Source organism: Phascolarctos cinereus, unplaced genomic scaffold (genome assembly GCF_003287225.1).
Source record: "Phascolarctos cinereus isolate Bilbo 61053 unplaced genomic scaffold, phaCin_HiC Scaffold_726;HRSCAF=1367, whole genome shotgun sequence".
Classification (NCBI taxonomy): domain Eukaryota; kingdom Metazoa; phylum Chordata; class Mammalia; order Diprotodontia; family Phascolarctidae; genus Phascolarctos; species Phascolarctos cinereus.
The window spans coordinates 340722267-340734352 of NW_027556098.1; the positions used below are offsets into that span (position 1 = coordinate 340722267).

The 12086-nt window shown below is 38.2% G+C and overlaps 1 long non-coding RNA gene across 1 annotated transcript; it reads right to left on the reverse strand.

Moving 5' to 3' along the window:
- Positions 1–1739: 1739 nt before the first annotated feature.
- On the reverse strand, positions 1740–2866 carry LOC144454476 (uncharacterized). Its single transcript, XR_013482895.1, has 2 exons — positions 2802–2866; positions 1740–2494 (listed from the first exon to the last, which is right to left on the reverse strand). It is a non-coding gene; the product is annotated as an uncharacterized LOC144454476 (long non-coding RNA).
- Positions 2867–12086: the final 9220 nt, after the last annotated feature.

Sequence of the window (12086 nt, forward strand, 5' to 3'; positions counted from 1 at the left end):
TGGGCATAATAATATTATACTACCTACTTCATAGGGCTGTGTGAGCAGCAAATGAGAAGACTTAGGTAAAGCTTTGCGTAAACCTGAAAATGCTACAGAAATATTTTTGGTATTGTTATTATACCAGTTTGATTCCAAGATCATACTAATCTACCAGTGTAGCCAGATACAGCATAATATCTGCCTTCTTATTCTAGAGACAGTCTTGTCCACAGTTGGGCAGTCAATGGGACAGACCTGGAGAAATTCACAGACAGACTGCTTAAGCAGACTGGGGATTCTCCATGGCTACATCAGCCACACATGTTGGATTTTCTCAGGAAATCCTCATTTCGAGACAGGGAAGTATAAATGTATATATACTAAGGCAATATCCCTGGTAATAAACATGTGTTCAAGATTTTCTTTTGGAAAATAGTGTCTAGAGTGGATTCAAGATGGCAGAAGTAGCAGGAAGAAGTACAGGATGCTTCTTCCCCCCTTACTCTTCCCCCACCTCCTGCCCAGATGCCTCCAAACAGATCTAGAAAAAGCACCAGACCATATCCAGATGTGGAAATCCAAGAAAAAAAAACACAGTGAGCTATGGAAGAAAGAACTAGAAAGGCAATTAACAGCTTGGCACAAGAGCTACAAAACCTTTCTCTTCCCCTTTCTCAGCACCTAGTACAGTGGCTTGAAGATGGTGGACATTTAATAAATAATACTTATCAAAATGGAATACACATACCTAGATGGTACCATTCAGTGGAGTATATATAATATACACCTTGTATGAAAATCCAGTGTATAATAGCGTATATGATATATGTCCATGTGGTTCCTTTGGTCTACTGTGTGCAACTCTGTCTTATGTTGCTGTATATTATGCATTTATAAGGGATATATATATTTGATCAAGTGTATGCCTCTCTAAATATAATGTTATGAATTTTACACCTGTAAGGGCAGCTGAGTTCAAATCTGGCTTCAGGCACTTAATAGCTGTGTGACCCTGGGCAAGTCATTTAACTCTGCCTAAGTTTCCTCATCTGTAAAATGAAGGAAATGGCAAATAATTCCAGTATCTTTGCTGAGGAAACCTGAAATGGAGTCATGAAGAGTTGGACACAACTAAAAACAACTCAACATACAGGTTATCTATGCTTCTGGGAAAATTGCCTATATGTAAACTATATGTGAATTACTGTCTGTTTCATATGTATCTATGGCCAAGAGGTAGGATAACAACTAGACAGAATGTTTAGCTTGGAGACAAGAAGACTTAGGTTGAAATTCTACCTCTGACACATACTAGCTCTGGGGGCATGGGCAAATCACCTAATGTCTAATATCCCAGTTAACCCTCTAATATTGTAAACTACAGTTGTTGATATGCTTCATATGGAAAGGAATTTCCACACAAAGAGTTCCATGCACTATATGAAATTACAATCCAGATGTATCGTTATAGATGGACACTCAGTGTGATTTGTTGGGATGATAGATTTGTTTTTTAATTGGAAGGAGGAAAGGATATAAGTACCTATCCCAAAGAAAAGATTATGTTTCCCATGATGCTCTTGGCCTCAAGGACAAGCTTGACTGAAATTCCCAAGACTTATGTTTAGTTCAACAAACATTAAGTAGATATTAAGTACTATGTACAAGATACTGTGCTAGATGCTAGCAAAACAAAGTGGCTGAATGAAAACATATGAAGAGGAAAGTGGAACAGAAACAGATCAGAAGGGCAACAATTTCACAAGTTGCAAAGAATCTTAAAGTTTAATCCTTCTCTTCTGTACCAAATACAGAATATTCAGCCTATTCTTACCTGCCTTCCATTAACCTACTGTTTTGGTTTAGATATTAACTGAATTCTATTTCTCTTCTGTGATTTTAACAGGCTTGGTTGTTACTTCTCTAGCCCTCACCTAGGTACGTTGGAGTCTAGATCTTAGACCCTTTCATCCTTCAGCCTTCTAGCTCTGTCATTCTACAGTGACCCTGACTTATTCATTGGCCATGGCCTGAGAAAGTACTTTCATTTAATTCAAGTTAAAAAATTAAGCACCTATAATATATAGAATGCTGTATGAGATACTGGGGATATATACAGTTTAGATTAGATGAAATTCCAAGCCTTGGGGAGTTTACAATCCAGTAACCATCTTTGTTCATACTGAAAAAGGAACTTCCTTATATGAGCTCCCAAACTCTCTTCTACCATAGGTTTCAGATCAGAGCACTTCCCCCATCCTGGCTTGGGGCCATCTTATTCCCCGCCTCCCCAACCTCTGTCCCTCCAAGTTGATCTTTTTTGCCCTTTCATATGCTCTATGTTCTCTGGCTAGTTCACCAGAAGCAAATCCTCTTAGGCAGATCTTTCCTGGCTTGCTTGGCCCTTGATGATGAAATAATTTCTTCCACCTCCACCATGCCTTAGGCCCCAGGGCCTTGGCCTGGATCCCTCTGCTGCTCAAAGCACAGCTTGTCATTCTTGATTCATTGGCTAGGAAGAATAAAATGAAAATAATTAAGATAGAATTGAAACATAAGATAGGTAGGAAAATAATAAAAGAGTAACTAACACTAATGAGTTCATATTTCCTCGCCAGAACAAATTATATCCCAGGGTAAAGAAAGAACTTGCAGATGTGATAATAACAATAGCTGACATATACAACCCTTTGAATTTTACAAAGTGATTACAGTGTCTCAGTTGATACTAAAAAATCCTATGAGATAGGTTCTTCAAGTATTATTATTTTAATTTTACAGATGAAGAAATTGAGTCTCAGAAAGGTTAAATAACTTACCCAAGGTTACCAAGCTAGTAAACATCAGAAGTGTGATTCACTTTTTTAGAATCTGGACTTAAACTAAAAAAAAAAAAAGAATATTTCCATAAACACAACAGAATACAAAGAGAGGATTGTATATGAAAACATGAATTTTCTTTGTTACCACTTCCTTTTTTTTAAAAAAAGTATGTAATAATTGCCCACATTATTTTCAAAACTGTCCTGTTTGTGTTTATTTCCTTTTGAATTTCTTCCATTCCCTCCTGTGCATTTAAAAAAATGTTTCAATGGCTATTTTTGACATCACTATTGCTACCCTCCCTCAGGTTCCTGCAACCCCGCTTTCAATTAAAACCAAGAAAAAGAAAGGGGGGAAATCCTTGCAAAAAACAAATATAGCCGAGCAAAGCAAATCCACACAGTGGCCATGTCCTAAAATGTAAGTCTTCGTGCACTTTGAGTCTATCGCCTCTCCATTAGGAGTTAAGTAAGATCATTAGTCTCCTAGAGAAACAGCTACATTTCAGGAGCAGAGTTGTCTTTCAAAGCCATTTTTTCTTTACAGTGTTGCTGTCCTTATAGAAACTGTTTTCCTGTTCTGGCTCAATTCACTCTGTATCAGTTCAATTACTCAGGATTCTCTGAAAACGTCTTTTGTCGTTTCTTCTGGCTCAACAATATTCCATTACCTTCCTATACCACAGTTCGTTCAGCCATTCCCCAACTGATGGATATTCCCTGGGTTTCCAATTCTTTTCTTTTTTTCCTCTCTTTTAATCCCTCTTCAAGATCATGAAGTTTGTTATGCTTGTAGCGGTTCTCTCCCCAGTATTATTCTTCCTCTTACAGTGAGTTTGATGTTTTTCTATGTTAAACCATGTGTGTGTGTTCAGCCTTCCTTTGTCTGTGTCAGACAAGAGTGAGGTCCATCTAATGTCTGCTCCTGTCACTTCTTCCTTGGTGTCTCTATACTCTTCTCATACGTGTTCTTGCTATTGAGAAATAATGAGTTCCACTCTTTTCTTCCTCTTTTTGACACTGATGTATTCCTTTTACTCTCCCTTCTTTTTCCCTTCCTAATACCCTCAGCACAGAACTAATCTACCCCCAGATCCTCTGTTGTTGTTGTTTTAGTTTAAATAGTAAGCTATTCTTGGTTATAAGCCTATCTCTTTTGTCTCTTGTACTACTATATTCCAAGGTCTCTCCTCATTTATAGTAGGAGCTGCCAGTCCTAGTGTGATCTGGACTGTGATTCCTCAGTACTTGAATTACTTCTTTCTGGATGCTTGCAGTATTTTTTCTTTGTCTTGGTAACTCTGAATTTTGGTTATGACAGCCCTGGGACTTTTCCTTCTGGGGTTTTTATTGGGAAATGATCGGTGGGCTCTTTCTATCTTCGCTTCGCCCTTTAGTTTTGTTTTTAGTTATGATTTCTTGAAATATGGTATGTTTGTTTTTTAGTTATAATTTTGACAGAATCCAATGATTCTTAAATTATCTCTTCTTGACTTGTTTTCCAGATCAGATGTTTTTGATCTCATATATTTTACATTTTCTCCTATTTTTCAGTCTTTTAATTTTGTTCTAATATTTCTTGCTATTCCATGGGGTCATTGAATTCTGTTTGGTTTATTTTAGTTTTCCAATAGTCAGTCCATTACTTGGGTAAGGTTTGCAATTTAAGCAAGCCTTTATTCCAGGGCTTTTATTTCCCTTTTTTATCTTTTGCTTAATTTTTCTAAGCCTCATGTAAAACTTTTTTCCTTTGAGTCTTGACTTATGGTTGTTAGTTACATGCTCATTCTTTTGGGGATCTCTAGTTCTACAATAATGTTTGATTCTTGTAGTGTTTTCTTTTATTTACTCAGCTTTCCAACTTCAGTTGTTGAATTGGGTCTTCATGCCATAACCAGACTCTACCCCTATTGTACTTTTGGGTGGGGTGGTTGGCACTGGTCTCACCAAGGGTCCCCTGGGTTTCTATGCTGACCTTCACTTTCCCAGGTTAGGACTCCTTGGATCTTTGATACTCAGAGCAATGGATCTTGAGGACACTCTATGGCAGGGGTTCTTAACCTCTTTTGTGTCATGGACACATTTGACCTATGGGACCCTTTTCAGAATAATATATAATTTAAATTCAATTTAATTACATAATTTAAATACAGAAAATAAAATACACAGGATTACAAAGGAAAGCAATTATATTGAAATAGTTATCAAAATATATTTAAAAAAACAAGTTCACAGGGGCAGCTAGGTGGCACAGTAGTTAGAGCTCTGGCCTTGGAGTCAGGAGGACTTGAGTCCAAATCCGGCCTCAGACACGTGACACTTACTAGCTGTGTGACCCTAGGCAAGTTACTTAACCCCAATTGCCCCACTAAAAAGCAAACCAAAACAAAACAAGTTCGCACTGATCCAACCAATCTGGAGAGCAATATGGAACTATGGCCAAAAAGCTACATAAAACTTTGCATACCCTTTGACCCAGCAATACCACTTCTAGGGCTGTATCCCAAAGAGATCATAAAAATGGGAAAAGGCCTCACATTAACAAAAATATTTATAGCAGCTCTTTTTGTAGTGGCCAAGAAATGGAAATTGAGGGGATGACCATCAATTGGAGAGTGGCTGAACAAGTTGTGGTATATGAATGTAATGGAATAATATTTTCCATAAGAAATGATGAGCAGGAAGATTTCAGAAAAAACCTGGAAAGACTTACATGAACTGATGCTGAGTGAAGTGAACAGAACCAGGAGAATGTTGTACACAGTAATAGCAACATTGTAAGATGACTAACTTGGATAGACTTAGCTCTTCTTGGCAATGCAAGGATCCAAGACAATCATAAAAGATTCATAATGGAAAATGCTATCCACAACCAAAAAGAACTATGGCGTCTAAATGCAGATCAAAACATACTATTTGCACTCTGTGTGTGTGTGTGTGTGTGTGTGTGTGTGTGTGTGTGTGCGTGCGTGTGTTTCTTCTTTCTCATGTTTTTCCCATTGGTTCTAATTTTTCTTTACAACATGACTAAAGTGAAAATATGTTTTTAAAAAAATTAACCTCCCCCCCCAAAAAAAAAAAACAAGTTCACAGATTCCAAGTTAAGAATTCCTACTCTGTGGCAGCCAGGTGGTGCAGTGGATAGAGCACTGGCCCTGGAGTCAGGAGGGCCTGAGTTCAAATCCGACCTAAAGACCACACTTGACACTTACTATCTGTGTGACCCTGGGCAAGTCACTTAACTCCAATTGCCTTTAAAAAAAAAAAGAATTCCTACATTATGGTGTTTCTGGACAGAGTATTAGGGACCTTGCAGTCCCCAGGCCTTAAGTGTTCTTATCTTAATGCCATATTTGTCACAGAACCTCCCAAGTCCCCTCCATGGGTCTCCCTGATCATCTTGAGTCTTTCTCGAGGAGCTCTCTTCTTTTGGCCTTCTGACACAGAATTTCCAGACTACAGAATTTCCAGACTACATGTCTCTGGAGTCTGGCCTGGGCTTTCCCACACTGGTACTGGCTTTTGTGGGTAACCCTCTTTCCTCTTGCCTGCCAACTTCTGGCTAACTTCTTGTTCAGTTTTGGGGTGAAAGGAATCACTTATTGTGGTTTCTAGTTGGATTTCTTGATCATTTTCGATTTGGTGTGAATTTCAGGTTTCCATTATCAGAGTCATATGAAAACTGGACTGTTGGCCTCTATGCTTTTCAATTGTTGGTAATCCTTAATGGAATAGCAAAGGTGCCATAGGTTCATAGAGGACAAGTACAATCTTAATTTTCTCAAAGGGAAATAAAAAGATGAATTCCATAAAGTTTAGGCTGGTTAGTATGATAGTGATCCTTGGCAAAGTTTTAGAAAAGATTATTAAATTACTAAGTTAGTGAATGCTTAAAAAAGGAAATGATAATCACTAAGAACCAAGATGGATGATTCCCTAGGGCTAAGTCATGCCAGACTAGTCATTCCCTGCTTTACTGCAATGCTCACCTAGTGGAAAAGAAAGACCCAGTAGGAGGCTATAAACACAAGATGTCTGGGTTACAGCAAAGCAAATTCATTTGTTCAGCCCAGGATTCATAATAAACCCAATGGACTCTATGCTGGTCATATCATACCTGGAAGTATTGTGTTCATTTCTTTGCCAAATTTTACATTTACAAAATGGGGCACATCTAGATAGATAGATATATATATATAGATATAGATATATAGATATAGTGGGATATAGTGGGATAGTAAGGAATATAGTGGGATAGTAAGGAAACTCAAAACATTGTCATCTAATTTAAAGAAACTGGGAATTTTTTAGCCTGAGGAATACCAGTTATGTGGGAGTACATGATGGTTCACTTCAAAATCCTTCAATTGTCCAGAGCAACTTTGTGAGATGAGTCCCTGTCCTTAGAGATGTACTGACAGTCAGTCAATAAACATTTATTAAACACCTACCGTGTTCCAGGCACTGTGCTAAGCACTCCAGATACAAATACAAATAAAAAGAAAGAAGGTCCCTCAAAGAGCTTACAAACTAATGGGGGAAGATAATGCACAAAAGGAAGCTGGAAAAGATGGATCAAATGAAGGGGAAGAGAAGGAGGAGGGGAAGAAGATACTAGGCAGAAAGGCATAATGGAGAAGTCCAAAAGCAGCGTAGCTGGTGGGAAATAGTGAGAAGACTGTGCTGAGCCAAGCCCTTCATTAAATAGAGACCCTGAAGGCCATGGTCCTGTCTTCCAGTCAGAGGGTCCAATGAGAGGGGAAAAGAATACTGGTGAGATGTGAGTGCCTGGTAGATTCCATCAGAAATTCAATTCAGCAGAGGTTGGATGGCTATTTGGAGGGAAGTATTGTAGAGGGAATTGATGAAATGAAAAGGAGGGTGAACTGGACAAATTCTAAGGTTCTTTGACACTCTCAGATTCTATGAATTATAGTAAGGTTCTGAGACAAAGCTGAATGAGTGCATGAATAAAATGAAATGCAAAAGCAGTTTTTAAGTGCTTACTCTATTCAAAGAGCTGGGGATGCAGATAGAGAAGCAAGACAGTCTCTAATGTCAAGGAGCTTATATTTTAATCAAGGAAGACAACACATATGGGAGGTTTTGGCTGCAAGTCAGATGAAAAGGCAAGATGGTCCTTAGGGTACAGAGGCAAAGCACACGGTGATGCATCTTCTTCAGTGTCATTTTGTCATTTCCACTGATATGACTATATTCATTGCTGAGGTAGAGCCACTCGACAATGCCTAGGGCCTGTGTGGTAAGAACCTTTTTTCCCCAGATCTTTAGTAGTGAAGGCTACTGAGGAAATGTGGGATGCAACACCCACAGAAACAGTTGCTAGGTTGTACCTCCACAATGGTTGCTCTCTTGAGTGATGGCAAGGGGGTCCAGGCTAGAAGGGAATCTGGGGGCTGCCACTATTCCCAAAGCTTTGAGGCTCACCTGCCAATGGCACTTGGTCCGTGGTTAGTGTTGGTAAGGGCATCAGGCTAGTTCACCTGTAAAATGGGGCTAATAATGGTATTCACCCCACTGGGTTGTTGTGAGGATCCAATGAGATAATATTGGTGAAAAGCTTAGCATAGTGCCTGGCATACAGCAGGTGCATAATAAATGCTTGTTCTCCATTCCCCAGCCTCCATCTCCATCAGAGTCTGAGGGAACATGGTAGTTAAATTAGTGCTGGTGGTTTAGCCCACATGACAATTGTGGCCTCCTGTTTCTCCCTCCAGATGCCTTACCATTTCGACTTCAGAAGTTGATAGTGATCAGAGCAGACAGGTAGAGCAGCCCATTGCTGGCTTAAATCATCATAATGATTTCTTCATGTTACTTACAGGCTTGTATCAATCCACCAACACTCTCCTAAACCCCCTGTGACCAACAGGTTACATGTCTGATGCGTCTAGCCAAGGTTGGGCATCGATAGCCGAGGGAGACAGTAAAGCTTGGGAGAGGTGGGGAAGATTTCAAAACAAACTCTCCTTCTGTCCTACTGAGTCAGGGACCCCAACTCTCCTCTTTCCCAATCCATTAATTTTCTACCCTCTCCACAGCCCAGTGCTAGCTGGAGAGCTTTTTGGTATTTAATGCTAAGGCTCACACTTTTAACTAAATCCTTCAATTCCTGGGGATTGTACCACCAGCTTTCTGCTGAGAAAATCTGTTTCTAAGTCAGAATACTCTTAAAGGGCCTTCCCCCTTCCTAGACATTTTAAAACAGCACTTGAATGTAACAGAATAGTTTTTAAAAACATTTAAGGAATAGTCCTTCAATTACTTTGAAAAGAGGTCTAGTTACATGACAGAGGCCCAATGGCAGTTTCTTTTTTATTGTTATTATCATTTTTTTATTTTGTTAAATATTTCCTAATTACATATGAAAACATTTTTAACAATCATTTTTAAAAATTTTGAGTTCCAAATTCTTTCCCTCCTTCCTTCTCTCCCTTCCTTGAGAAGGTAAGCAATTTCATATTGATTATACAGGTGAACTCACGCAAAACATCTTTTCATATTAGCCATGTTGCAAAAGAAAACACAAACAAAATAAAACAATAAAAATAAAGTAAAAAAAGTATGTTTCAATATGCGTTCAGAGTTCATCAATTCTCTCTTTGGAGCTGGATAGCATTTTTCACCATGGTTCCTTTGGAATTGTCTTGGGTCTTGACCAAAGTAGCTAAGTCTTTCAGAGTTGATCATCCTTACAATATTGCTTTTACTGTGTATAATAGTCTCCTGGTTCTGTTCACTTCTCTTTGCATGAATTCATATAAATCTTCCCAGGTTTTTCTGAAACCATCCTGCTTATCATTTCTTATAACACAATAATATTCCATCACAGTTATATACCACAACTTGTTCAGCTATTCCCCAATTGATGGACATCCCCTCAATTTCCAATTCTTTTCCACCACAAAGAGAGCTGTAAACATTTTTGTACAAATATGTCCTTTCCCCTTTTCTTTGATCTCTTTGGGCTATAGACCTAGTAGTGGTGGTACTGTTGAGTCAAAGGGTATGTACAGTTTTATAGCCCTTTGCATATAGTTCCAAATTGTTCTCTGGAATGGTTGGACTAGTTCACACTTCATTAGCAGTGCATTTGTGTTCTAATTTTTCAATATCCCCTCCAGCATTTTTCATTTTCCTTTTCTGTCATATTAGCCAATCTGGTAGGTATGAGGTAGTACCTTAGAATTGTTTTAATTTGCATTTCTCTAAACAATAGTGATTTAGAGCATTTTTTTCATGTGACTATTGATAGCTTTAATTTCTTCTTCTGAAAACTGCCTGTTTATATCCTTTGACTATTTATCAGCTGGAGAATGGCTTTTTATTTTTAGAAATTTGACTCAGTTCTCTCTATATTTGAGAAATGAGGCCTTTATCATAGAAACTTCCTGTAAATTTTCTGTTTTACTTCTAATTCTGGCTGCATTCATTTTATTTGTGCAAAAGATTTTTAATTTCATGTAATCAAAATTATCCATTTTATATCCTTGTGATACTCTATATCTTTTGTATAATCATAAACTCTCCCCTTATCTATAAATCTTACAGGTACATTTTTCTATGCTCCCATAATTTACTTATGATATCACCCTTTATGTCTAAATCATTTATCCAGTTTGACCTTATCTTGGTATACAGTGTGAAATGTTGGTCTATGCCTAGTTTCTGTCAAAATGCTTTCCAATTTTCCCAGAAATTTTTGTCAAATGTTGAGTTCTTACCCCCAAATCTTGAATCTTTGGGTTTACCAAATACTAGATTACTGTGGTCATTTACTACTGCATATTGTATACTCAGTCTGTTTTACTCTTCTGCCACTCTGTTTTATAGCCAGTGCCAGATTTTTTTTTATGATTACCACTTTGAAATTTAGTTTGAAATCTGGGATTGCTAGGCCACTTTCTGTAACTTTTTTTCATTGATTTCCTTGATATTCTTGACCTTTTGATCTTCCAGATGAATTTTATTACTATTTTTTCTAGTTCTTTGAAATAATTATTTGATAGTTTGATTGGTATGGCACTGAATAAAAAAATTAACTTAAGTAGAATTATCATTTTTATTACCCAACAGTAATTTATTATGATGAATGATAGTGAACAGAGGGGGAAATGTAAGAATTCCTTTCTATAGTGTACCTTAATTGCTAGTAAAGTACAGTTTGAAGATCACAGACAGAATACATGTGATAGCAATAAGACTAAAGTGATCTTCAAAGAAAAGCATTCCTCTCTATCTCTAAAGTAAACCAATCAATCAATAGGTATTTGTTAAGTACCTACTAAGTGCCAGGCACTGTGTTAGGTGCTGGGTATATAAATGCAAAGAATGAAATAATCCTTACTATCAAGGAGCTTACACGCTATTGAGGAAGCTGACATATACATACATAATGGTGGAATGGCCAATGAGCTCAATCCATATGAACATGTGGAAAGCTGCTTCGGCTGATGCAATCTCTTTATGAATTTGGAGCAGGTTCCAGTCTGGTTCCATTATAACTGGTTCCATTCTGCTAGCCATGTGATAAAGAGGAGTCTTTTTAATTGGCTTCTAAGCTGGAACTAGGGGCATTCAAAAGCTACTAGTTCACCAGAACTAGCTCTCTTTCAAGGGACTGCTTCTGCTTGGTGGCATATTCCAATTAGAGAAAAGAGACAATGAGGAGAAAGGGCTTGGCCTGGCCCCATCTGAGGCCAACATGTGGCTTGTGAATATAGGCCTCTGTTTGTTTGTTCTTTTTCTTTTGTTTGTTTTTTGCCTTAGCAATTGCTCTTTCATTTTACAAGAAGGAGACTGGATGCTATGACAGTGTGTTTTGAAATAGCAGACAGGGAGCCTAATGGAGTCCATGCCACATCTGAGGAACAAAGAAAAGACTGGTTTGGCTAGATGATAGAGTGTCAGAGGGAGAATAACAGATAATGGTCTTAGCTAGGTTGAAGTCCAATAGTTCACAAAGGGCTGGTCTAGCTTTGAGACTCCCAGGATCAAAAAGCAGCTCTGAGAACACAACTCAACTACAGCTGAGTCAAGGGATCATCCAACAGTGAGTGAGGCCACATATAGATGGAGCTTAGTGGGACTTGGAGCTGTGTTAAATCTGAGCATGCTCCCCTCAGAGACTGAGGTGGAATAGAGGAAAGGGAGCCCACCAGGAGTTGTGGGGTAGTTGTTCGTAGTTCTGTTTTAGATGTACCATTATCTCTTAATAAAGGTTAATTGATATTAATTGTTGAAATGGAACTAGAGTGCCAG